Source organism: Lemur catta, chromosome 3, assembly GCF_020740605.2.
Source record: "Lemur catta isolate mLemCat1 chromosome 3, mLemCat1.pri, whole genome shotgun sequence".
Lineage (NCBI taxonomy): Eukaryota > Metazoa > Chordata > Mammalia > Primates > Lemuridae > Lemur > Lemur catta.
Genome location: NC_059130.1, coordinates 102802769 through 102827363, shown reverse-complemented (window position 1 = coordinate 102827363; position 24595 = coordinate 102802769). Strand labels below are relative to the sequence as shown.

The window sequence follows — 24595 nt, the reverse complement described above, 5'->3', positions numbered from 1 at the left end:
CTACATCTTTTTCTTCCCCCATCAGAAAGAGAACAGAGAAAGATCAGGTTACATTGCTTCTTTGGGCCTGTATAAATTCCTGTGAGGTTCTCTCTTCTTTCAGGCAAAGTTTCCCTGGCAACCATATTTACACACTCACTCAATTCCCACCCCTCCTTTGATTCACTGGTTGGTATAAAATTAATTTGCATTGATTTGCCAAAGCTTACAAGTTAATCAGTTTAATAGACTCACAAAATTCTAGATCCTGGTTTCTTCCCAAAACTTGCTTCTTAAAGGGCCTGCTCACTTTCTTGAATATAATTCTCTTTAGTTTAAATATTTTAGATCACATTTAATATGTATGACGAATGTTTCTGGCTATAGGTAGAGAAAAGAATATTCTCCTAAGGGCATCTGGCCAATATTATTACTTAGGAAGATCAAGAGACAAAGAGGTACCTTAGTTCCAAGTAAGTAAGGGGTCAGATTGTTAACCAGCAATGACAAGGCACTGGAAGAGAAGAGTCAGGGACCAAAACAAAAATTCTGGGCCACATGAAATGATGAATCAAGCCCAAGATTCTGGAAGATCAGAAGTCAAAACCTGGATAACAGGAATGGGGCATGAGTTATCAAGAATGGAGTTTCATTAATTCATTCACCAAGTATTGATTAAACACCTACTAGTGCTTGGTATTGGGAAAATAGCAGTGAATAAGTCAGACATGGACCCTGCCTTCTTAAAGTTTATAGCCAAATAATTGAATAGTGAAAAAATGTTGATTTTGTTATTAAACTAAGTATCTTTGTGCTAGGGGTTCACTATATGATTTCCTGGAAGGGCCAGAATTGGTTTTGGAGTAGGGATAGCACAAGGATCTACAGATAGAAACAAATTTAAGAAGTCCTCACAGGAGTAGATGAGTTGGCAAGTCCAGCAGTCTTTGATATATACAATGGTTTCTTTACATTTAACCTTCAACAACAATGATACATAAGCCCGCAGATGGGAAGATGAAGAAGGTTATATTTATCACAGGGAACAAGGCTAGGTATTTTGAAGTATATCTAAGTTTTCTAAAAAATAGAGTAAAAATAGATAAAGGTATGAGTTATTCTTAAGCTCATTCAGCAACCATTTATTGTGCATCTATGATGTTCAAGGAATAGTTCTAGGAATTGAAGTTATGGGTATGAAAAAGGCATAGTCCCTAGCAATTACAACAATGTAGTAAATGCTATAATGAGATGTTAAAGTATAAAGGAAGATCAGAGAGAAAGGATACTAACTCTTAAAAAGCAAGCTGGGACATGCTTCTGAGAGATGCTTGAATTGAGTCTTAAAAGATAAGTAGAGAAATTTATTGTTTTTAAGCTGATAAATTTGGGGATAATTTGTTATGCAGCAATGGGTAACTACTATAGTGCCTTAAGGAGACTATGGTGACTACCTAGCCATCCAAACTCTGTTTCACGATGTATACCACAGGTTATACTGAAAATCTCTTCGTGTTTTTAATCTCACATATTCTTAGGCTCCCTTGGTCCATGTTGGGAGTAGAAAATGAGAACACGCACTCTGAATGGGAATGAGATAGGTAATAGGAAGAGGGGACACAATCTGCCTTGTCTGATCTCCTCCACAAAGGAATCCAGATTGGTTGGTGTAGGACTTGGTCAAGTGGTCAGTTAGTGTCAAGTGGTGTCAGCACTTGGTCAAATCATTACTCAGAGAGAAAAGGAGTGGGAGGAACAAGAGGATAAGTAAAAGTTGTTTTAGTGAGAGCCATAACCATGAAAACCAGAAAAACTTAATTTGTTGTCAGTTCAAGTAGTGATTATAAAGCTGAAAATGAGAAAAAATATTATTAATAAAAATTAGGATTTTCTGTTTTTCTTGATTCTTGTAGGAAGATGAAGGAATTAGAGGAGGCAACAAAAGCAAGAGTAGAACAGAAGTGTTCCAGACAACTGTGGTAAACAGTTATGTTCAAAGCTGCTGGGTAGTCTGTGGTTTGGGGGTGAAAGGGTTGCCAGGTTACATCAGCCTGGTTTAAAGGCACCAGATCAGGGCAGGCAAGTCGTACTATGCCTGTTCCCCTTCAATTTCTGGTTCAGCAGGTTGAAAAATGGTCTCCATAGTTTCCCACAAGCAAATGGGTATATCTGACTACCAAAGGAATAGAAATGAGCTCATGTCTCATTTAAAATGGGAGTAACACAGCATCAGCACTGTAACTCTATCCAGTAATGCTCTCTGAATATGAGGGATGAGTTTCCAGAAGTCATTCTGAGTGAATAATTCCTTGCCGCTTTATTCTCTATTCTCTTCATACTGACTGTGTATCCACTTGCAGTTCAAAATATCTCCCTTTTGCCCTTGATATCACCAGACTCAAGGAGTCTAACTAAAATGAGAGGACCACAGGAAAATATGATTATGCACCATGACACAGCATAGGCCACCTAACCAAACCAAAGGCTACAGCACGAAATGTTTTCCCAGCTTCAGGAGGTAGTATTGACACCTTCAGGCAGAACTGCCCATACAATTTGTGGGGCCCAGTGCAAAATGAAAATGCAGGGCTCTTTGTTAAAAAATTATTAAGAATTTCAAGACAGCAACAACAGAGCATTAAACCAAACATGGGGCCCCTTATAACACAGGGCCCTGAGAGACTGCACAGGTCACATGCCCATGAAGCTGGCCTTGCCTTCAAAGAGTATAGCACGGTCCTTTAGAAGAGCTTTAGAGTCTGAGCTGGATGCAAATCCCATCGCTGCCACTCATATGGGATCTTAGGCAATTTATTTAGCCTTTCCATGCTGCCAAGAGGATGTGTGATCGTAATCCAGTATTGGGAGAATTAGATGGGATAATGAACAAAATGTACACAAAGTGCTCAGGACAATGCCTAGCACATAGTAAAGCACTCAATAAATGATAGCTATACTATTACTGTTCAATGAAATGTACAGGTAGTTATCAAAGCAGTAAGTTTTAAGACATAAATTGCTCACCTGCTATTAAGAATAGGAAAGAAAGAGAAAAATATTTTAGGACAACTAAAATAATAAAGCAGATAGGGAAAATTAAATCTTCCGCTTGACTCTGTTCCCTTTTTTAACCACTTTACTATTTCTTTTCCTCCTTCTGGTGCCAAACATACAAAGGGTGATCTACATGCTATCTCTATTTCTTACCTGCATCTCATGCCATGGTTCCCTTTAATCTGGTTTTTAATATCCCCATGGTCACCCCCCACTAAACTGAAGCTATCATTTTCAAAAAGTTACTAGTGACTTCCTATTTACTAAATATAATGATGTTTCCCACTCTTTCTGTACAATTTCATATTGCTGACCAATTTCTCCAGCTTGAAACCCTTTCTTCTCTGACTTCTGTGATACTACATTCTCATGATTAACAGCATGTCTAACTGGCCTTGTATCTATCAGGTACACAACAATGATGAACAGAATGCATTTGTTGGATGAATAAATTAGATGGTTCTTTTGCTTCTCTGATATTCCTTATTTTCTACCATACTGTCTCTATTTCTTCTCCCTACCTCCCTAAATACGGACAATCTCCAAGCTTCAGTCCTTGGTCTTCTATACTTGTGTTTCTATGCTGTTACTAATGGTGAACCCAGCTAATCATATGGCTTAAATTATTACCTTCTATATATGACTCCTTGACTTCCCTCTTTTGAACACTAGGCCCCCACTTCCAATACTTATGGGATGTGTCCACCAAGAAGTTCCAGCATTGCCTCAAGATGTCTAGCACTTAGCTACCCCTCCTCCTCCCCAAACTGGCTTTCTTTTCTGTTTCTGTTAATCCTTTACTCAAGGTCAAGACTATATTTAATGCTACCTTATCTCTTGTCCTCCATATCCCTCAGTCACAAGGTCCTGCTCACTTTCCCTTTATACTACTTATTGACCTATCTATTCTTATTTTCATTGCAGCCTCCTAATTCCTTGTCCTCTCACACCTAGACTACTTAAATAACCTACTAACTAGTTGTACAGTTCTCTTTCTCTCCCTACTAAAATTTATTCTCCACATTGCTGTTGAGAATCTTCTTAAAATACTACTTTAATGACTCCACACTTTCCTAACCAAAAATCTTTGACTTATGATCATCTACACAGGATGAAGTCCTAACTCTTTAGTTTGGCATTCAATGCCTGCTACAGTCTGGCTTCAACCAACCCTTACAACCCTCTGCTTAAACCTTCTGATCTTGCCAGACTAGTTAACCTCATCAAGTAGCTCCTGAGAACTTCTATATTCTGACCCTGTGTTTTATGAACATTAGTTTTCCTGTCCAAAAATCCCTTCTTCCTTCCCAAAAAATTCACCATGTATCTGAAAAAGCCTTCTTTGGTAATCATAGTCCATAATGATCTTTTTCTTTTCTCTACTCCTATAATACCACATATTTAGCACCTCAAAAATGTGCTGAATTACTGTTTTACATATGTGATTTCATTTACTCTTCACAACTATATGAGGTAGGTGGCATTATTACAGATGAAGAAACTGAAATCAGATAACTTGCCCAAAGACATGAGGCAAGTACCTGGTAGAATTGGGATCTGAATCCTTGTTTAGCTAAGAATAACCCCCACACTATACCACTTCTTTTATTTTGTTGTCTCCCCCAAATCACAAATACAGCGTAGTATTTGCACACAAGCAGGTGCTCAGTAAATATGTTGATTGAGAAGATTGCTTAAATACCACCCATGATTTTCTAGCACTTACAGAATTATCAATCTTAGCAGAGCACATCAGGCATGTTAACCAGTGACTCCTTCTTTACATAACTTGATCTGTAATATAGTTCAAACCAGGAGATGTGCTGAAAAATCACCACGATTCATCCTAGAAATAAATTTTGATTTGAGCAAGGCTAAAAGGCCTTTATCTGATTCAAACATTAAGTGAGTTTTGGGGAAGAAGTCCACCTTAATACCTCTGAACCCATCCTTGCTCTGCTTCTAAATATCAGGAAGTAAAAATAGGCTGGCTAGTTGATGGCTTATGAGGTAAAATAGACTATTTATAGTTTTAGAGATAGATGCTAAGGCAACAGAACATGATTTTCTGTAGCTAAGACCTCAGTAAAAGAAGCCCAATAAATGTGAATCATGGTTAGAAATTGGGATGAAGAGAAGAGGATAATAGTAAGGAGGGAGAGAGAACAGAAAGGAGGCGGCATTGGAAATAGCCTATGGAGGAGGTGGTGCTGTCCTTTTCCGCATAGTTGCTTGAAGCTGTCAGATCCACCGCTGTTCTAGACAGCTGGCACCACCCAACAGTGGGCTCTATCATATTTGTGATTCATGGTCTCAGTCCTGAACTGCTTGCCCTGACCCATATCATAGTCCAATCCTCTCTTAATCCAGATCCTTCCAGCTTCTGATCTTATTATTCAGTTCCCCACGCCTCACAGATTTGACACCCATCCAGCATTGCTTCTCTGCTTATGACCAGCATCTTCCTCCTTTTTATGGTTTAGATTTATCCTCTAGGATGCTGCCTCTTGTGCTGAAACTTTTGCCCAGTTTCTAGGCCCTCTACCTTGTAGACTGTATTGTAAACTACTCCCTTTCTACTTCTATATGTTGGACCCTTACTTGGAAAGATGTGGGTGACAAAGACCAGAACTGAGGCTTACAAAAACTGATGAGGGGAAAATATGGGGGAGAAAAACGATAAGAACAAAAACATCACTGGAAAATTGTGGTAGGAATTAGAAATTCCAGGTTACTTTTAAAAATTTACATTATGGAGAAAGAAAATAAGCCAAGGTTGTACTACACAACCATTCCTTAGAGATATCATACTCTTTATGTGGCTGCATTCACTGTTCCTTTGGCTGCCCTTTCTGTCCTTTCTGATTTTCCCTGCAAGGGAAACTCCTATTCATCCTTCAGTACCTTGCTTAAATGTGTTCTTCTCTGGAAAGCCTTCCCTGATCCTCTCAGCCAGCTAATCCTCTGTGTGTGCTTCCACAGCTCTTTATATTTCGCGTCTATTATGCTGTTAATCACTTTTACTAGCAATTTTATTTGTTTCTCCCACTACTTCTTTCAGGGCAAGGACTAATTATCTTATCCATCTTTGCATCACCAAGACACAGCAGAGTGCCTGGCATGTACCAAGTGTTTGTTGTGTGATAAAAGACATCAAGAGCAACATGGAAGCGCAATTTGCACTTATAAAAATCAAATTGATTCCTGGTCCTTTTCATGTGTAACCGCATTTTCCCTTGATTTAGAAGAAACGACTTTAAATTCATAAAGGAAACTCTATTGATATCTCTGACACATTAGCCAGCTTTTCACCCCCGCTGGTGATAGAAACATTTTTTTTCCCTCACACTTCCAAGAAACTCCCAGGGCAAGCTTAGTATCAGTGGCACATCTCCCCTCCTACCATTTCTATTGTAGTGAAAGCTAAATTACGCTGTGAGCCTAAAGCTGCCACCAGTCTTAGTGAATTGAGGGAGGGGGATAATTACAAGAAGACACTTCAGTAGCAGACCGAGGAGGGGGGTGGGGGAGGAAGACGAATTCAAACCTTGCCTTATAAGAAATGTGTTGCAAACTCACGTAGAACAGCCGCTTCCTCTGTACATGACAGACCCGATCCAGGTGTCCAGCAGTGACCTTTTCCCACGGGTGTCAGGTCATCACCCAGCACAGAAAACAAGGGGCCAGTGCCTTTCTTGGGCATCCCTCCTTCTCACACCTTGGGGCCTGCTTTTCCTTTAGGGGATTGTCCTCTCTTCCCAGCTCCAACAGCCCCCAGTTCCCTCGGCTGCTGCCCCCGACGCGCGGCTGGACTCCGGGTCAGAAGTGCCGGCGGCTGGGCTGTCAGGCCGCGGCTGCGGAGGGGAGCCTCGGTCAGGCCCGGCCCCCCGCGTCCCCGCACTCTGCGGGATGAGCTGAGGAGACGCAGGCCGCGCGAGGCCAGGGGCTGCGGAGGCGCGGGCCTCTGCGCGGAAGGGGGCTCGGTCCCCCAAGAAAGCGCGCGAGCGCCGGGACTTCAGCCCGTTCCTGTCCCCGGCAGCCGTCCGCAAGTCTCGGCCCCAGAGCTCCGCGCAGCCCTCATTGAGGCTGGGTCCCGGCCCGGGTGCGCCGCCGCCAGCCGGTCGCCGGCCCGGACTGCCCGCTCCCCGCGCGGGCCCCACGCAGGGGATCCCGGGTCAGGCCGCCCGCCGCCTGCCTGCCGGTGCCCACGGCGATGCCCCGCCCCGCGCGGCCCGGCTCGGCCGCCGCGCTCCCACCCGGCCGTGACAGCTGGGTGCCCAAAGGGTTAAGCCGGCAGCGCGGCGGCCGGTGTCCCCAGCGCCCTGCCCGTCCGCCGCGAGCCGGCCCCAGCGCGCACGCGCCCGCCCGTTACCTGCGGTCGCCTTCGCGCTCCTCCTCCACCTGGCCGCTCTCTCCCGGGGGCCGCCCCTCAGCCCGCCCCCTCGGCTCGGCGCCGCGCACCCTGCTGGCTACTCGGACGCGGCCCGGGGAGGAGGGGCATGGGGCGATTACCATATATTAGCATACCAGCGCGTGTCACGTGCCCGCCACAGCCAATGGTCACTCTGGAAAGGCGGGGATTGCACTAAACACGCCTCGGTGCTGCTCCCGGCCTGAACCGGTGGCCATGGCAACGTCTGGGCGGGCGGGGGAGTGGGGAGACACTGGAGCCCGGTGGCCCCACGGGAGCATCTCCCCTACCTGAGCTCCGCGTGGCGACACTTCTCCCACCTCGCGGATGGAGAGGGGCCGAATTTAGCTCAGCCAGAGAGATTCAAAGTCAGCAAACATTGAGCACTTACCACGTGCCTAACACTGTTCTGCAGAATATGATTCTGGGGTAACCCTGTGATGTCTGTACCACTAACCCCACTTGTTAGTATGGAAAGCAGAGGCTCAAAGAGGTTAGATCACTCACCCAAAGTCACAAAACCATACTAAATGGCAAAAGTGGAAATGTGAGCCCATTTCTGACTTCAGGCCCAGGACTCTCCTGAGTTATTTTCTCCAGCAGGGGTCTCCCAGTACCTCTTCACAATTCCAGGTATACTAAGCAGTTGAGAAAATCCTCATACATAATTTGTACAGTGCTTTACTGTTTCCTTACTGTGAGCTTTGAGGTTAGTAAGCAGAACAGTTATGCTCATGTTACAGATGAGGGAAAATGAGGCTCAGAGAGGCTATGTGACATGCCTTAGGTCAAACAGCTATTAAAAGCTCATGCTTAACTACCATGATTTATACTCAAGCTCACTACTTTAGAAACTTTTAAATTCACTCTTCTCAACCCGATGGAATTGCCATGACCATTTTACAGATTAAGAAACTGGGACTTTGGGAAGTTAAGCAAACTGCTCAAGGTTACACAGCTATTAAGTAGCAGATTTAGGGTTCAAATCCAGGTTTATTCGGCTCCAAAACTAGACTTGTGGAGTCTTATTGTACCAGGTTTATTTAAGTTAGGTGTGGACTTTAGAACCTCTTCTCTAATAGAGCTTTCTCTCCTCTCAATATGTGACTGTGTTATCTCTTAATCCTACAGTAAATATATCTTGTGACAAGTGACATGTGTTAATGTCATAGAGGCTAAATATGAAAAGAGAATAGAGTTACCAGGTAGGTGGTGGCACTCTAGAATTCTCTGTCTTTCCATTTTTACCCCTAGGGATTTGAGAGTTTAGCTACAGGCAGAGTAGTTTAAAAGTACAAATATCTGCATACAGACTTATCTCAGTGGTTCTCTAACTTTAATGTATTTATGAATTATTGGACGGGGCTCTATGCCTCAAACTAAATATACTAAAGGCATTTTAAGGGATTAGCAAAGGTAATTTTGAATATATGTACATTTCATCTTACTGTACTGACCTAAAACCCAATTTCCTCCTAGACTGTGACTATTTGGTACTTAAGAGCACAAATGTAGAGGCAGACATACTTGGGTTAAACTCCTGACTCAGCCACTCATTGGCTGTGTGACCTTGGGCAAGTTATTAATACTTAACCTCTCTGTGCCTCAATTTCCTCATTTGTAAAACAGGATAAAATGTTGTGAGAATTTAATGAGTTAATGTATAAAAAACATTTAGTACAGGCCCTGGCTCAGGAGTAAACCCTCCAAAATTGTTAGCTATTGTCATTTCTGTTGTCATCCCAGGAGCTTTCCTAGGAACAGACAACCCACATGTATAGAATCTCTCAAGTCTTCCTAGCTGGCTTGGAATTCTGAAACTGCCTCCCATCCCTTGTGGCACATTAAACAGCCTGTTGTGCTGGTGAAAGCTTGTTATCTCTCCAAATGACATTCTCTCTTCTTGGGATCATAAATAATTCCTGGACTCAAAGGAGCTGGTTTCTCTTGCACATCTCCCAGCACCAAATTACCAGAGTGGCTCCTTGCAGAAGGAGATCTTGACAAACAGTGGAGCTATAAGTCAGGCTCCTTGAAACACTTTTATGAGCGCCTTAATGAGGGAGATGAGCTGTCATCAGGAACTCGTCCAGTCTTTCCTGGCCACAGGAAATGAGTTCTTTGTGCTCAAAGGGTTTCCAAAGCTGAGGCGCAAAGAGTTTTCAGGAAGTAGGCCAGAGATGAGAAGCTGTTGACTCAGAGAATTCCAGGGCTGAACAGCCCCCATCCTGCCATTCACCCTGTAGGGTCAAATAACTCATGGTCTTATTGCAGCAATAGCAGCACCAAAGGGTGGTTTGTGTTTGGGGGTGTTAATCCTCCCCCATTCCCCACTAAATGAACACTTCCACAGCCAATCCCCACTTTCGCCGCAAAGATACTGCAGTATAGAACAGTGATTAAGAGCATTGTCTCTGGAGCCAAAGAACCAGATTTGAATCCTGCTTCCACTACTTGACTATTTGTGTGATGTTAGGAAAGTTGCTTAACTGCTTTGCATCTCAATTTCCACATCTGTAAAATGGGAATAATAATAGTGCCCATCTTATAGGGCTCTTGTTAGGATTAAATAAGTTACTAACATAAAGTGCTTAGAACACCCTATAGTATGCACTAAGGATGTATTTGCTAATTAAACAAAATAAATGTGTAAGTCCAGTGCAAACAATGCACTTTGTATAGGGGCAACTGCAGCCTTAAGTGAAGTGTCCTAGGCTGTCCCTCTCCATGTGCTGCCCCTAACCCCTTCTGACTTGCATATAAATGTTGCCCAGGAATAGGAAGAACGCGTGCTTGGGAGCTCTCGTTTGCACCTGGCTAGTTTGCAAAGTCTTTGTTCTATGAACTTGGCCAAGTTACTTTACATCTCTGAGGCACAGTTTCATTTGTTGCGAAATGAGACTAATTTCCTCTCATTCAATACGATAATATCTTTCAAGAGGCGATGAGGGCCTGATCTAGACAGAGGTCTTGCCTGATTCAAATCATCTTGCTCTTTTACTGAACTGTTTCTGGTGAACATCTTTGCTCTACAAATAATAAAAATAACTGACATTTATTGAACACTTACCTTGGTCTTGTGCTATATACCGCATCTTATTTAATTCTTGCAATAAGCCTAAAGCCCAGAGAAATTAAATAACTTATCCAAGATTGCAATGGAAGTCAGTGGCAGAGCCAGAATTCAAGCCAGGACTATCTGATTCCCAAATCCTTGTTAATAACCCACCATGCTATACACAGGCCTCCAACTCCAGCTTGGCTCACAGGACTCAGGGAATGTGTGTTATATATTTTTTTAAGCATCCCTCCCCCATTCATACACACACTCTCTCCAGTTACACACCAGCACCCGGCATAGTAAGTGCTCCATATATATGTACTGAATGAGTGAAAATAAGGGATTGTGACATCCTCCTGTAGTGATGAAAGCCCACTTTTTCTTGGGCTGTCCCTGGTGGGAAGCAAAGCAGCTGGCAACCCTCCTCCCCACCCCCTAGCATCTTCTTCCTGCTAATTAATAATGTGGAAGCCCTCCCTCCTTTCCCCACAGGGGAGTCAGGCTTCTTGATTTCAGAGATCCACAATAGACACAGTGATGACTCATCTTCAGTGTACATTTGGAGAGTTGTCAGGGCCACTGGAGCTTTGTAGGGCTCTGTTAGTATGCATCAGTACGGTGATTTCCAAATAATGGCCTTGGATAGCTATATTAGTTTGCTAGAGCTGCCGTAACAAAACACCACAAACTGGGTGGCTTAAAACAACACAAATTTGTTCTCTCATAGTTCAGGAAGCCGTAAGTCTGAAATCAGGTGTCATCGGGGTTGGTTCCTTCTTGGAGGCTCAGAGGGAAAATCTGTTCCATGCCTCTCTCCTAGCTTCTGGTGGTTGCCAGCAATTCTTGGCATTCCTTAGTTTGTGTATGCATCACTCCAATCTCCGCCTGTGTTATCACATGGTGTTCTCTGTGTGTATCTGTGTCCAAATTTCCCTCCTATAAGGATACCAGTCATTGGATTAGGGCCTACACTAATTCAATATGACTTCATCTTAACTTGATTACATTTGCAAAGACCTTTTTTCCAATAAGATCACATTCACAGGTACTGGGGAGTAGGACTTGAACATATCTTTTGGGGGTACATAATTCAATCCACAAGAATATGTTTGGGGTAGAGTGGAGGGGAATGGAAAATGAAGGAAGGGGATGGAGAGAAAGGGGAGGTGGTCCATGAGAGGCAGATCACACTGACAGAGTGGAGTGTGACCCAGGGTCCCTCAGGAATGGGACTAGTCTTTTTCTTTTTGGCCAATTCCATTCTTTTCCAAAGACATCTCTGGCTCATAGACTTACAGTAATAAAGCTGAAAGGGACTTCAGAGATGCATTCATTCACTCAACAAACATTTATGAAACACTCTGAGGAGCTGGGCATTCAGAGAGAAAAGACATGCTCTCAAGAAACTGTGGCCCAGAAAGTGCATTCGAGTTCTCTAAGATCACACATTAAGTTTGAATACAGCCAGGAACAGAATGGGGTATCCTGAACCCCATTCCTGAGACTTTTTGAAGTCTACTAGGAAGGTTACCCCTACCCCTGGGCCTGAACCTCTGGCACACAGACAGATGTAAGTTTTTAAAAGATATTTGTGCTCTGAGGATTATTACCAACTTCCCTGAGCTTCCATAGGCTGTTCCAGTATTTGAGGTGACTTTGGAGCCTTGAACAGAGCTAGAAACATACTCTCTCTGAAAGTGAAATCATGTAGCCATTCTTCTTTCTGGTTCAATTAATTGCTTGATCTTTGAAACATCATCTCTGGATGCAATAGCAAAATTGGGCAATAATAGAACTCCTTGAGGGGCAGAGATAACATCTTGTTAATTTTTTTGCCTCCAGTGCTAATACAGAAGCCATCATGGAATCAGCCCTCAATAACCATTTGTTCAATGAATGAAAGAACATTGCTCCAGTTAGTACCAAGGGCTATTTATATCTTACTCTTCTATATCCCGTGCTCAGTGACAGCGCTGAGTTGGTTTAAGAATACCTGGATAACGCTCTCAAAGTCACAGTTCTTTTGACATGAATATTCCATTTGTCACTACATCATTGGAAGCAATGATATTTTAATCCCAATATCGGTGGCTGATATGAATATTGTCCTGCCTTGAGCTGTCATGATGTGAGATATCAGCCTGGAGAAGTGAGGCTGAAAACTGGGGCAGGCTGGGGTCAGAGATGGGGTCAACCCAGCAGGAGTTGTCAGATCAGAGCAGGGGTGAGAAGGAGGTCAGATGGGAGATCAAAGTCCAGGAACTAGGGCAGGTACAGTCAGTCCTGCCTCTCCCGAGGATGAAGGCCTGCTGGCCAGAGCCCCTTGGGAAGACATCTCATAGGCAGGTCCTCTGAGCAGGCCTTCTGTTTGAAGGTCTCCAGAGAGTTCTTTGTAATTGATCTGGGTTTGAGTCCCCCCCTCCCAAAGGGGATGTAATCAGTCAACATTATGCAGCAGGCCTTATGTTCACATAATCAGATAAACTTTAAAAACCTGGAAACAACATTTTTTGTTCTAGCCACATGGCCCCAGGCTTACTACTAATTTTTAGATTCACAATTTTAGGTCTAATTCTGGCTGTGCATTGGAATAGTCCACGAAATTTGTTAATATACAGATTTCCAGATCCCACCTCCAAAGATTATGATTCCTAAATCTGGGGCAAGCTGCTGACACCTCGAGAGGCAGTATGATACAGTGGCCAAGTGAGGTGACTCTGGAGCCAAGCTGCTCAGGTTTGAAATGATTCTGCCACTAGCCCAGTGAACTTGGGTGGATTTCTTAACCTTTCTGTGTCTTGGTATCTTCTCTGTAAAAGGGAATAATAATATTCAGCTCATTGGTTTGATGTGAAGATTAATGATTTAATACATGCAAGGTCTTAGAATACTAAGTGTTCAAGAAATGTTCCTTACTATTGTTATCTTTCTTTCTACCAAGCTGTGCAAGTGATTTAGAAGCACAGTCCTTCCTTCACTCACTCCTTCATTCACTCATTTGTTCATTTGTTCTATAAATACTGAGTACTCCTGCCTGCCAGGACCCATGCTACATACACATACTCCTCCCCAGTTTATGGTCTAGTGGCTAAGCCAGTATTGGGCAGCACTGTTCTACTCCTTGCCTTCAGCTCTCCAAACCCTCATTGGATTCTAAGGCTCTGGGCTTCACCTCTGGTGTCCCTAAGGCACAATGACATTTATTTCACAACCCTGAAATGGAGCAAAATGGAAAGAACATGGTAGTCATCTGGATTTGGTGTTCCATTTTCTAGCAGAGCGACATTGGAGAAATCGCATGTAGAAGGTACCATCTGTCTACTGCCTGCCCAGTATCTTTGTTCTGGAAATGGCCTCACTCCTCCTGCATCTACAGGGCTGGGAGAAGAACAGTCAAATACACCCATGATTTTGCCCTTCACCCCAGGCCACAACTGATTGGTCAGGGTGGGCACCTGGCCCAAACTGAGCCAATCATATCCCGTCTCCAGGCCGCTGAAGACTTTCTGCCTGACTCTGGTGCTCTCTTGAATGGAGGTGATGTGAATGCAAGAGCTATTAGCAGTGGACATTTTCTACCATGCATCCCAGGAAAAAAGAAAGAGCCAGTTAGTCTGCAGTGGGAAAGAAAAGTAAGGCCAATGCTTGGATTTCTCAGGGTGCTACGGGTCCTGATTGCCTCCCTACCCTGGGGTCCAGCATCATCTTCAGCCTGGGCTTCTGCGACACATCCTTTATCTTTACAGTAATTCTTCTTTGTGTTTAAGTCAGCTGTAGCAGACATACTTGTTTTTACCTGGTTCCTGGAAGGCAGGCTTTACCCCCAACAGCTGGTCCTCCCGTGCTCAAGATGTCTGTTTTCCAAGGGCTGTTCAAGGGAGAAGCAAATCCAAGGGTCTGGTCTGGAGTCTTGAGATCACAAAGTTGCACCCCTGTTCTGGAGCCTCTGACCCTACTTTACTGGGCTTTTGGGTCAGGAAACTTTAAAAGCACAGGGAGGAGAAGAGGGTCTGGGGTCTTGAACACCAGTTGGGTGCCTGGTCAGGCTTTCATGGCAGGGACCCTGATTTTTAACTTTCCTAGTTAAAGAGGAATCTTCTGGAGAGCCACAGTCTCTCCTGCAGCCTATCATGCCCAGTGCTGTTCTGTCTCTTCATATTCACGATTCCTCAGACACTGATGCCCTTTCCAAATGGAGCCAGATTTCCCCCACACATCTGGAATTGGTGCTTAGGACTTATCTATCTCTCTTGGGGATGGGGGTTGGTGTGGGGAGTGGGAAGGTGAAGTGCAGCCCTTTCTGTCCTAGTATTATCTAAGCTTCTGGTGTTTTCCTTATTTTAGGCCAGCCTCTCCTAGCATGTCATTGAGCTGATTTATGTTACCTCTTCCAGCACCTTTTTTAATCAGTTAGACATCAGCTCCTCCATTTTACAGACAGGGCTGACATTTATCAATAGCTGGTTTGCAACTGTACAGACTCAAGTGCTTGTTAATAGCAAAATATTTTCCTATTGATTGCTGCTACAGGGCCCCTAAGTGCTCTCCCCCCACCTTCCCTGACACCATTGGTTTCTCCCCTAGGACCCCACCCAGACCTCTGTACCTTCCAGTGACTAAAGGGTTAATACCTGGCACAGCAGGGACCTCCAGGATAATGCTCTACAACTTTGGCTTGAACACTTGGCATGCTTTCCCACTTGTTCCTGGTTCTGCCTTCCTTGTTAGATATTTAAAATATCCTCCTTGTTTACAGATAAGGTTTAGAAAAGTTAACTAACTTAATCCATTCTTTCACTTGGTCATTCATTCATTCATTCAACACATTTTTATTGAGTGGCATCTTTGTGCCAGACCTGGGCTAAGTGCCGAGGATATAATGCCAAACAAAACTAACATAGTAAGTCTAGATTGGTGCAGAGACAGATAAATATTAGGAGATAAGCAGATAAATATATACTATCAAACTCTGACTAGTACTACCAATCGAAAGACTAGGGTGTTGCAAGAGAGAATCATGCAGAGACTTACTTTTAGATGGGAGGCCTCTGAAGGACTTTAACATGTTAACTGCTATTTGAGTTGTATATAACTCACGCTAGGTTTTGAGCCCGGGGCTTCACGTAGCATATGAAGACTCAATTCTCTGAAACAAATTCAATGAGTATGTCTCGAGTCACATACAACAATTGGCGTGCAGTGTAAAAATTGATTCTAGTGCCACATGAGTTGCATATAACTCATTCACAGAAAACAATAAAAAATAACAAATTTTTCATTAAATTAGAAAGGATCATTTTGTTTTCAAAGTTTTTATTCTATTTTTCTAATAAAACACCATGGCCCCAGGGGAAAAAAAATTTTTTTTTCTAGTGTGGCAGTCAATGTGTTAAAAGTTAACCAGACAAAGAAAGGGAAGAACTGTTCAGGCACAGAGGCCACAGCATGTATGAAGAATGTGGCATTAGGTGACTTTGCCAAAAGTCACCCTGCCGAGAAGGAGCGGGGCTGGGTTCTGGGCCCAGATGTGTCTGACTCTGAAGTCTATGTTGTTTCTTTCTTCCTGGATTGTTTTGCCCCTGCACATTCGGCCACCTTTCCTAGATCCTTGGGTGTGGACCTCAGATCTGCAAATTACTGCTGTGCTGTCTTAAAAACCACCCTTGTAATATAGGACACAGCCGTGCCTCAGCCTCCTGCCACCTCAACAAGTGCATCTCTCACCACATTGAGCCATCTTATCTCAACAGCCACAAAAGAATATTAGAAAAGCTGCATAAGGAGTCTTCTAGAAGCTAAACACTGTAATGGGGTGGGAAAAAGAGCTTTCACTCGTCAGCTGTACACAGCACCTACTCTGGTGCCAGTTCTGCCCATAGCTCCTCTGAAGGCAGCTTTATGCATGATCCTGATGCAGCCCTGGGCAGAGCTGAGTAGCCCAGTGTGGGTACCTGGCACCAGCGCAGGTAAACTGCAGGCAAGGGAGAGGCAAGAACGGATGAACTGTACTCCGAATTTGAACCAAAGGAAGACTGCAGAGCAGAAAGTGAGGAAGCCGATCTTGGGAGTGAGAGGAGAAGGCAGAAGAGATACCAAGAAACCATGGCCTGGCTGTGGCACACACTGCTAATTGCCTCTCAGTATCATCATCCTCAGTGCTGACAAACATTTGACAATTGGCTCTTGGTGGGTGGAGTGTATGGAAAGGGTGCAGTCCAGATTTGTCACATTTGCCAATTTCTATGGTGTAAATATTCCCACCAAGGATGATTTCAAGTCATGGTAATGAATGTAGAATTGGGGAAATAATATATGCAATGAGCTGGGCATAGTGGCTCATGCCTGAAATCCCAGTGACTTGGAGGCTAAGCTGGGGGGATTGCTTGAGCCCATGAGTTTGAGGCTGCAGTGAGCTATGATCATGCCACTGCACTCCACCTGGGTGACACAGCGGGATTCTGCCTCAAAGAAATAGAAAAAGAATGCATGCCATTGGCTCTCATGAGCCTATGTGAGCTAGTTGCAGGACACCACTGAATTATCTCCTTTTCTTTTCTTTTCTTTTCTTTTTTTTTAAAAACTAATAGGAAGTCCCCTCCGAGATTCATCAGGGCATGCGGTCACCTTTCCTAGCCTCCTTATGTTGGATATGACCATATCAGTAAGATCCGGTCAATGGACTGTGAGCAGAAGTGAAGTGGGCAAATTCTCTGTCACATCCTTAAAAGGGTCACTGGATGCCCCCTACTTGCTCTCTTTTCTCCTTCCTGCAGGCTGGAATGCAGACATGATACAGACAAGGACAGTACCAGAGGGGAGAGCAGGAGCAGAGAGTTGCAAAGAACCTCATGGAGCAGAGATGCCTGACAACCCTGGGCCACCCACGTGCCTCTGCACCATTTCCTGAGAGAGAAGCAAATGTGTGTCTTATTTCAGACTTGCCTTTGGGAGTCTCTTTATTACAGCAGCTTACTCTGAAGACCAATACTTAGCCCTGGAGCTACCTGGGGTTTGATGCATTTTGTGGATATCTTTACCACAAACCCCACCTTCCCTTTAAAAGTGTCCCACATGATTCTGTCTATATTAAAACCAGAAGATTATTAATCAGCATTTGCTAGTCTGTGCTACAGAAACCATCCCCAAGTCTCAATGGCTGACAACAACAAAGATTTATTTCTCACTTAGGTTAAATGACAGCTGCAGGGCATTTAAGCTTCTGCTCTGTGCTTCCTCACATTCTAGGTCTAAGACTGAAGGAATAGCCCCTTTATTAGTCTGAAGACAGAAGGAAAAGTGGAATGGTTGACTCTTGCAATGGCTCTTAAAGCTTCTGCTGAGACGTGGCGTGCATCATTTCTGTTCACATTCCACTGGGCAAAGGAAGCCAATGGCCCAGGCTGACACCAAGGGGTCAGTAAGGCATTCTCTCCCTACAGAGAGGCACTGTAAGTCTTGTTGCAATGGGCAGGGATGGGTAATCCTTTTTCTGATAGTCCAGCAAATAGTTGGGAATAATAATGTGATCTACTGCAAGAGCATAAAATGAAAAACATGCATTATGTCAGGGCAGGTGCTGTTATTATTGCCATTTTACAGATGAGGAAACTGAGGCTTAGAAAGGATAAGGGCCACATAGTCATACGGTCTCATACTTGCTTTTAGAACTGGAAATTTCTTAGCTCACTTCAGTTTTTATGTTAAGGATCAGGTTGTTATTAATAAAACCTTGTAGATAGTCTAGAATACCCTCTGGCTTTTATAGACTATTTTTGGAAGCCAAGCTCGGGAGTCTGTGATGAGCTCACTTAAGCTCAAGATGTAGAAAGAGGGGAAAGGGATGTGGACTATGAAGTTAATCAGTTTGGGGGCTGGTCCAGGGGCTCTACCACGAAATCCCTGTTCAAGCTCAGAAAGATGTTTAACCTCTCCAGGTCTGGGTTGTCTGTACATGGAAGGGCTCAGAGCATGTAATTAATAAGGTCTTTTCTGGCTCTAAGATACTAATACCTAATTTCACCATTTCCAGTGAAACTTTAGAAGCCCTATTCTTTATTTACAAACTTTTGAAAGGCAGTATTGATAAACTGCCCATTTCTGTTCATTTGTTCATTCATTCAGTGATTCAATCAAAAGTTGATGGTGTGCTGTCTGTGCCAGGCCCTGGGGGCACAGGGATGATCAGATCTGGTCTTTCATTTCCAGGAGTTCACAGTCTGTTGGAGGAGACAGACATGGATATGGATCGTGGTAAACCTGCAATAAGTGTCCTAATTACAGAGCTATAAAGAAGATTTACGAAGATGCTGTATCAGAGCGGGAGGAAGCTGCTTCTGCAGGTTGGGTGTGGTGCTAACCAGCAGGAAGAGATACGGGGAGAGGAGCGGGCAGAATGAAGATGATGAGTTCCGCCTGGGAACTGGGACATGCGGGAGGAGGCGTCCAGGAGGCCAGCGGTTAGCTGGGACTGAGGCTGGGCGGAGGTGTAGATTCAGGATGTGGATTGGGGTCATTAGCAAATAGATGGTCACTGAAGTCATGAGAACACATGAGATTACGATTTTCCTTCCGTATATTGTCCCTGGATGTTGGGTCAAGAACAGGGCCCTGCACTCCCAGGGGCCTGACCGCACAGGGTGGCCACACACACCCATCTTTCCCAGGGAGGGTCCTGCAAGGAATTGACCTAAGCTGGGAGCAACAGTGTGCAAGTCGGCCCTGAAGGAACAAACGTGCAGCGTCAATTCCGTTTTATGGCCTTTTCTGATGCTGGAACACGTAGAGAGGGCACTAGGTCATCCTCGGTGCAACAGGGACATAAATCAGGCAGCGCCCTGCTTCCTGAGGCCCCAGGAAGACAGGACCTGCTCGGCTCTAACTGGGATCAATTACAGGCCATTCCTCTGCCCCTCGAGCTGACTTCCCTGGACTCACGCAGGCCTGGCCCCAGGAGGCCCCGTGAAGAAGCAGCTCCCAGGCTGTGTCTGTGACAAGATGCAGAGCTCTAACCTGCGCGGGGCAAAGGAAAGACAGCCATGTGCCGTAGTGAAGAGGCTGAACATAATGATGAAACAACGACATCTACCTTTGTTGAATGCAACGGGCCAGGCACATGCCAAGCACTTTACATCCATTATTGTACTTTAACCTCACAATAACCTTCCGAAGTAGTTTCTGTTGTTGAATTCATGTTACAGACAAAGAAACAGGCTCGGTGAGGTTGAGCGACCTGCCCAAAGCCATCCACTTAGGAAGTGGTGGAGGCCTAAATTCAAACCCAGGTCTGTCTGCCTCCAGAGGCTGAGTTCTAACAAATGGCAAAGAGACAGCAGGCATAGACAGCCTGTTCTTTGGAGTCAGATAAGTTTGGATTCAAATCCTGGCTTTGCTGCTTCCTTACTGTGTGATCTGCAGCACATTACTGAACTTCTGAAGCCTCAATTTCTTTGTCTGTAAAATGGGGACAGCAGAGCCTATCTTTTGATGTTGTTATGAAGATTAAGGATAATGTACGTGAAGTATTTATAAATACTTAGTAAGTGGTAATATTACTATAATCATCGCCATCCTCATTCTTGGCTCTTTTCTTTGCTTACCACACTCAAGTAGATGGAAGAGTGTGTGCAAAAGCCTGCTAGCCAGCATACTTGGAGACCTGAAAGTGGTTTGACGTAGCTCAAAGTGAAGGGAGGAGCAAAGTAACTGAGAACTGAAAGCAAAAAGTAGACAGGGGCTGGATCGTGCAAAGTTGCTTTGCAAACCATAATGAGGATTTGGGAGCTACTGAAGAATTTTAAGCAGATAGAGGAGTAGCATAGTTGATTTTGCTTCTCGGAGAGATGTTTTCGGCAGCCCATCTTGTTCCCCCTACTACTCCGATGCACACAACTGTGCCTAGGACATAGTGGTGTTCAAAAAATATTTGTTGAACAAATTTGCCCAAAGTTACTGTTTTACCTGGGTTTTATGAGAACAGGAGTGCACTCTCACCAGCCAGGGAAAGAGGCATATTTTAGGGATAACAGTGGATGCCATCTACGGAAAGCCAAGAGCAGAGACTGCAACTGGGAGGTAATCCTGGATCCAAGGTGGCTGCAGGTCCTCTGCAGACAGGATGCACAGGTCACCACTGAGGCAGTGTGCCTGCAGGTCACATCCCAGCCTCTGTCCTACCTGCTGGCCCTCTCGTTGTTAGTTTTGATTTCCCCAGCACTTTGGCTTGCACATGGCCCATTATAGCTTCACTGCCCCTTCTATGTTATGAACTTTCAGTCTTAGATCCTTTTGATAAGTGGCTTATAATTTGGTTTTTTTTTCAGTTCAAAATCTACGAGAGAAAATCTAATTGGCTTAATTTCACCATTTTCTGTAGCACGAGTCTGAATGGGGGAGACATGCATTTCTAAATATAATCAAGATTCTGTGAGGTTAAAGGAGGGAGGAGGAATAGTTCCTGGGAAGGCAATCAACATGACCACTGTGTTACATAATGATTTGACCACACACTGTGGTAAGTGCTCTGAAGAGGTACAGGGTGCTATAAGGGAGTGTAACAGGAGGACCTGAATGAGATTGTGTAGGGGTGCAAGGTTTCAAAAGGCCTATGGATTGCCTGCTCTTGAGTCAATGCTATGTTAATTAGAGGACAGGCTAAGCTCCTATTACAAAAAGTTACAAAAGACAGTAACTTAAATGAGATATAAGTTTATTTTTCTCATATGAATAGTCTTGAGATGAGTAGTTCACAGCTGTCAGAGCCAGCTCTCTTCCAAGGAGTCTTCTGGGACCCTGGTTGGTGGGTTGATGCTACTACCCTTAATATGGGGCTACTACCTCTGGGTCCACAACACCAAGGTGCCTACATCCTAGAGGCAAGAACTGGTGCCCAGTGCCACACCTAGCTGCCAAGGGGGATGGGGAAAGTAGAGCCTAGCTGGGCATCGGTGTTCTCTGTTAAAGCTCTGGAAGGTGTTGAACAAAAGAAAGGGGGATGGGAGCTCACTGGGGGCAAGTCCAAGTCTCTGCCATGGGCACCCTGGCCTTGGGGGAGGAGATGGAGGGCGCAAGCAGTACTAAATAGTCAAATGCAGGAGGGAGGTCCAGTACGGTGAGGAAAAATGGTGCCCTCTGGACTTGGCCAGTAAGTAGTTCCTATGGCCCCAGAGGGCAGGAGCCAGATTGCAGTGGGTTGAGGGTGAGAAGTGAGAATACGGAGCTAGACGTCCAAGACAACTCTTTTGAATCACTTGGAGGAGAAGGGAAGAAAAGAGAGGCAGAAATAGCCAAAGCTAGAACAAAGGAACAAAGGAGGGCTTTTTTTTTTTTTATTTGGGAGAACTTTGAGAATATTTACAGGCAATGAGGAATATTTAGTTTGAAGATGTGGGAAAGGAAGGAGTTAGCACCCTGTGTGAGATAGAGGCAGCTGTCAGTGCAGGCGGGAGGGGACCGAGCCAGGAGACACAGAGAGAGACGTTTCTCCAGAGATGAGAGGAAGTCAGCGAGGATGGCTGGTGAAGCGGTTACATTGGCGGATGCAGGGTGCGGAGGAAAGTCAAGCAATTCCTGCCTGATAGCTCCTTTTTCTGAGAAAACCAGAAGGTAGAGGATTCCTGACTCAGAAGAGACAGATGGTTGATTGAGGAATGAAGGAATCTGTGCACTCATGTATAGATTCAGTCAGGTTCAGGGTCACGTGGCTTTGACTCACGTATCCACAGTCTACCGAAGTAGCTCAATCCAGTTCAGAGAAAAAGTATGGGGTATCTTACAGATCCAAAGGCAGGGGGGTCTCTGGGTCTCAGGAAGAGCCTGGATCCAAGGAACTGGCAGCTCCATTCTCTCCGTGGTGGCTTGGTCCATGGCATAGGCGTGGGATCTGTGGAGGGAGTGTGACGGTAACCAATTGTGAATTAATCCTGGGGACTCAGGAGTTCTAGAACCTTGAAAGGGAACTGAGTTCCTGCACTGACTCAGGGGTGGGGTGGAAATACCAGCATCTAGATCTAAATTATATTATGATTTCACTTTTAGCCATAGCTGGTGAAGCTTGGGGGCCAGATGAATGACATTTGGGGGAGTGTGACTGTCAGGAGCCCATCAGAAAACAGTTGACACACTCACATTGGGTAATATGAAGAAAGTTTTATGCAGGGTCTTTACAAATGTGTGAGCAGGGTTTAGGGAAACCACAAGAGATGGCACAGAACCTGAGGCTGGGGACCTCAGAGCTGTTGCCATTCCTAGGTCTGGAAGTCTGAGAGGAAAGAGCAATTGCCTGAGCTCAGAGGGGTCTTCGTGGAGAGGGCCCCCGGCAGGCGCAGACCTCCTGCTGTGGGATGCGGCAGCCCACACCAGCCTCATGGCGAAGCCAGAGAAATACACACCCTACCTTCCCCTTCTTCCGCCCTCCATTCTCCTGCCAGGGCTCCTATAGGCTGAACCCATGAGGACTCGTGGAGGGAGATCAGTTTCTCTACCCTCTTTGGAATAAAAAGGCAAAGCCCAGGACCAGGGGCACAGGCATTGATCCAAGAGTGTGGCGGGCAGCAGGACATTAAGGGCATCTCAGGGCAAATGCTGCAAAGTGAGCATCTGCCCAAGTGGAGCACCAGAGCGAGATCAAAGGCAGTGAGGAGGAGGCAGTAGCCTAGACCGGCTCAGACACTAAATTTCCGAAGACACCGAGGGGGCACAGCAACCTTGTGGTGGTCTGAGCCCTGCAGCTACCTGGGTTGGTGCGGGGCAGTACTGAGCTAGCAAAATGTGTGTCCAGATGACATTGTGAGCTAATTCGGATAAATGAGGCCTGTGGGCTCCAGGTTACCCTGTAATAAAAAGGGAAGAAGCTTGTTATGGATTGGATTATGTGACCCCCAGCAAAAAAAAAAAAAAAAAGTTATGTTGAAGTCCTAACCTCCGGTACCTCAGAATGTGAGCTTATTTGGAGGTAGGGTCTTTACAGAGGCGATCAAGTTTAAATGATCCAATATGATCAGTGTCCTTATAAAAAGGGAAAATTTGAACACAGAGACCACAGAGAAGGACGACAATGTGAACAGACACAGGGAGGAGAGAGGCCTGGCACAGATCCTTGCCTCACAGCCCTCAGAAGGAACCAACCCTGCTGACACCTGGGACTCCCAGCCTCCAGGGCTGTGAGAGGATAAATTTCTGTTGTTCAGGCCACCACCCCCCAGTTAGTGGCACTTTGTTCCCGCAGCCCTAGCAAACTGGTACAGAGCCGTTCTCCCCTGTTCTGCCTCCTACCACTGCGCATCATCTAGGGGGCTCAGAGAGCCGCTGGGCCTTGGGGGGCAGCCTGTGAAGGACCAGGCACCCCACGGAGCAGCAGGAAGTGGCAGCTGTGCATGCCGCACCCAGCAGGGGAGCGGGAGCAGCACAGTGTCCAGGCCCCCCAGCAGCACAGCTGCAGGCAGACACAGACAACAGCTATGCCTGGCAGGAGCAGCTGTGTGGAATCAGGCTCGAAAGGATGGATGGGCTCTGTCCAGGGGTGTGGGGAGACCCCGGGTCAGCAAGATGGTTGTGCTACAGTGGGAATGGGCTTGTTTTTTGGCATAAGTGAGGCATGACCTGGGAAGCAATAAAACTTGGTGGGGATGTTTTACAGGGGGCTGGAGATGATCTGATCTCTCAAAATCACCTTCACACGGATTGTCCAGCTCCTCCTCCCCACTCTTCCCTCTCCATCAGCAGCTGGTGGTAGCACCTCTCCACCTCCCTCTCCCATCTTCTGGGACTTCATTGCTCAAAGTCACTGTGCCCTGCATATTTCTGGGAAGTGGACCCCAGATCTTGAGCCTTCGGGGAGTAGGAAGAAGCTGTTCCTCACAAGAAGGTTTTGGATCCTGCTTTAGATGAGGAAAGGGAAGGAGGTGCTTAGGAATCAAGGTCCCTGGGGGCCACGGAGGTAGTTCAGACAGAGGGAACATTATGAGAAAAAGCTGAGATGTAGTTGGGATGTAGCAGGTTGAAGAGGTTTCATGTAACAAGGGATGCCCATGAGGACCTGGTAGAAGGTGGGATTCAAGAGGAGACCAGGAGCCAAATTGTGACTGCCAGGTGTC

General features: G+C 45.2%; 1 protein-coding gene across 9 annotated transcripts in view; it reads right to left on the bottom strand.

Annotated features, from left to right (window-relative positions):
• The window catches only part of PHC2 (polyhomeotic homolog 2), a 103491-nt gene extending 95966 nt beyond the window's left edge, over positions 1-7525 (bottom strand). For 3 of the 9 annotated variants that reach the window (XM_045548323.1, XM_045548327.1, XM_045548329.1), the window contains exon 1: positions 7406-7525. The gene's annotated coding sequence lies outside the window, so the exon portion shown is untranslated. Of the gene's footprint in view, positions 1-6612; positions 7041-7405 lie in introns of those variants that run through there. The other 6 variants (XM_045548320.1, XM_045548324.1, XM_045548325.1 and 3 more) reach the window with 3 other exon arrangements.
• Positions 7526-24595: the final 17070 nt, after the last annotated feature.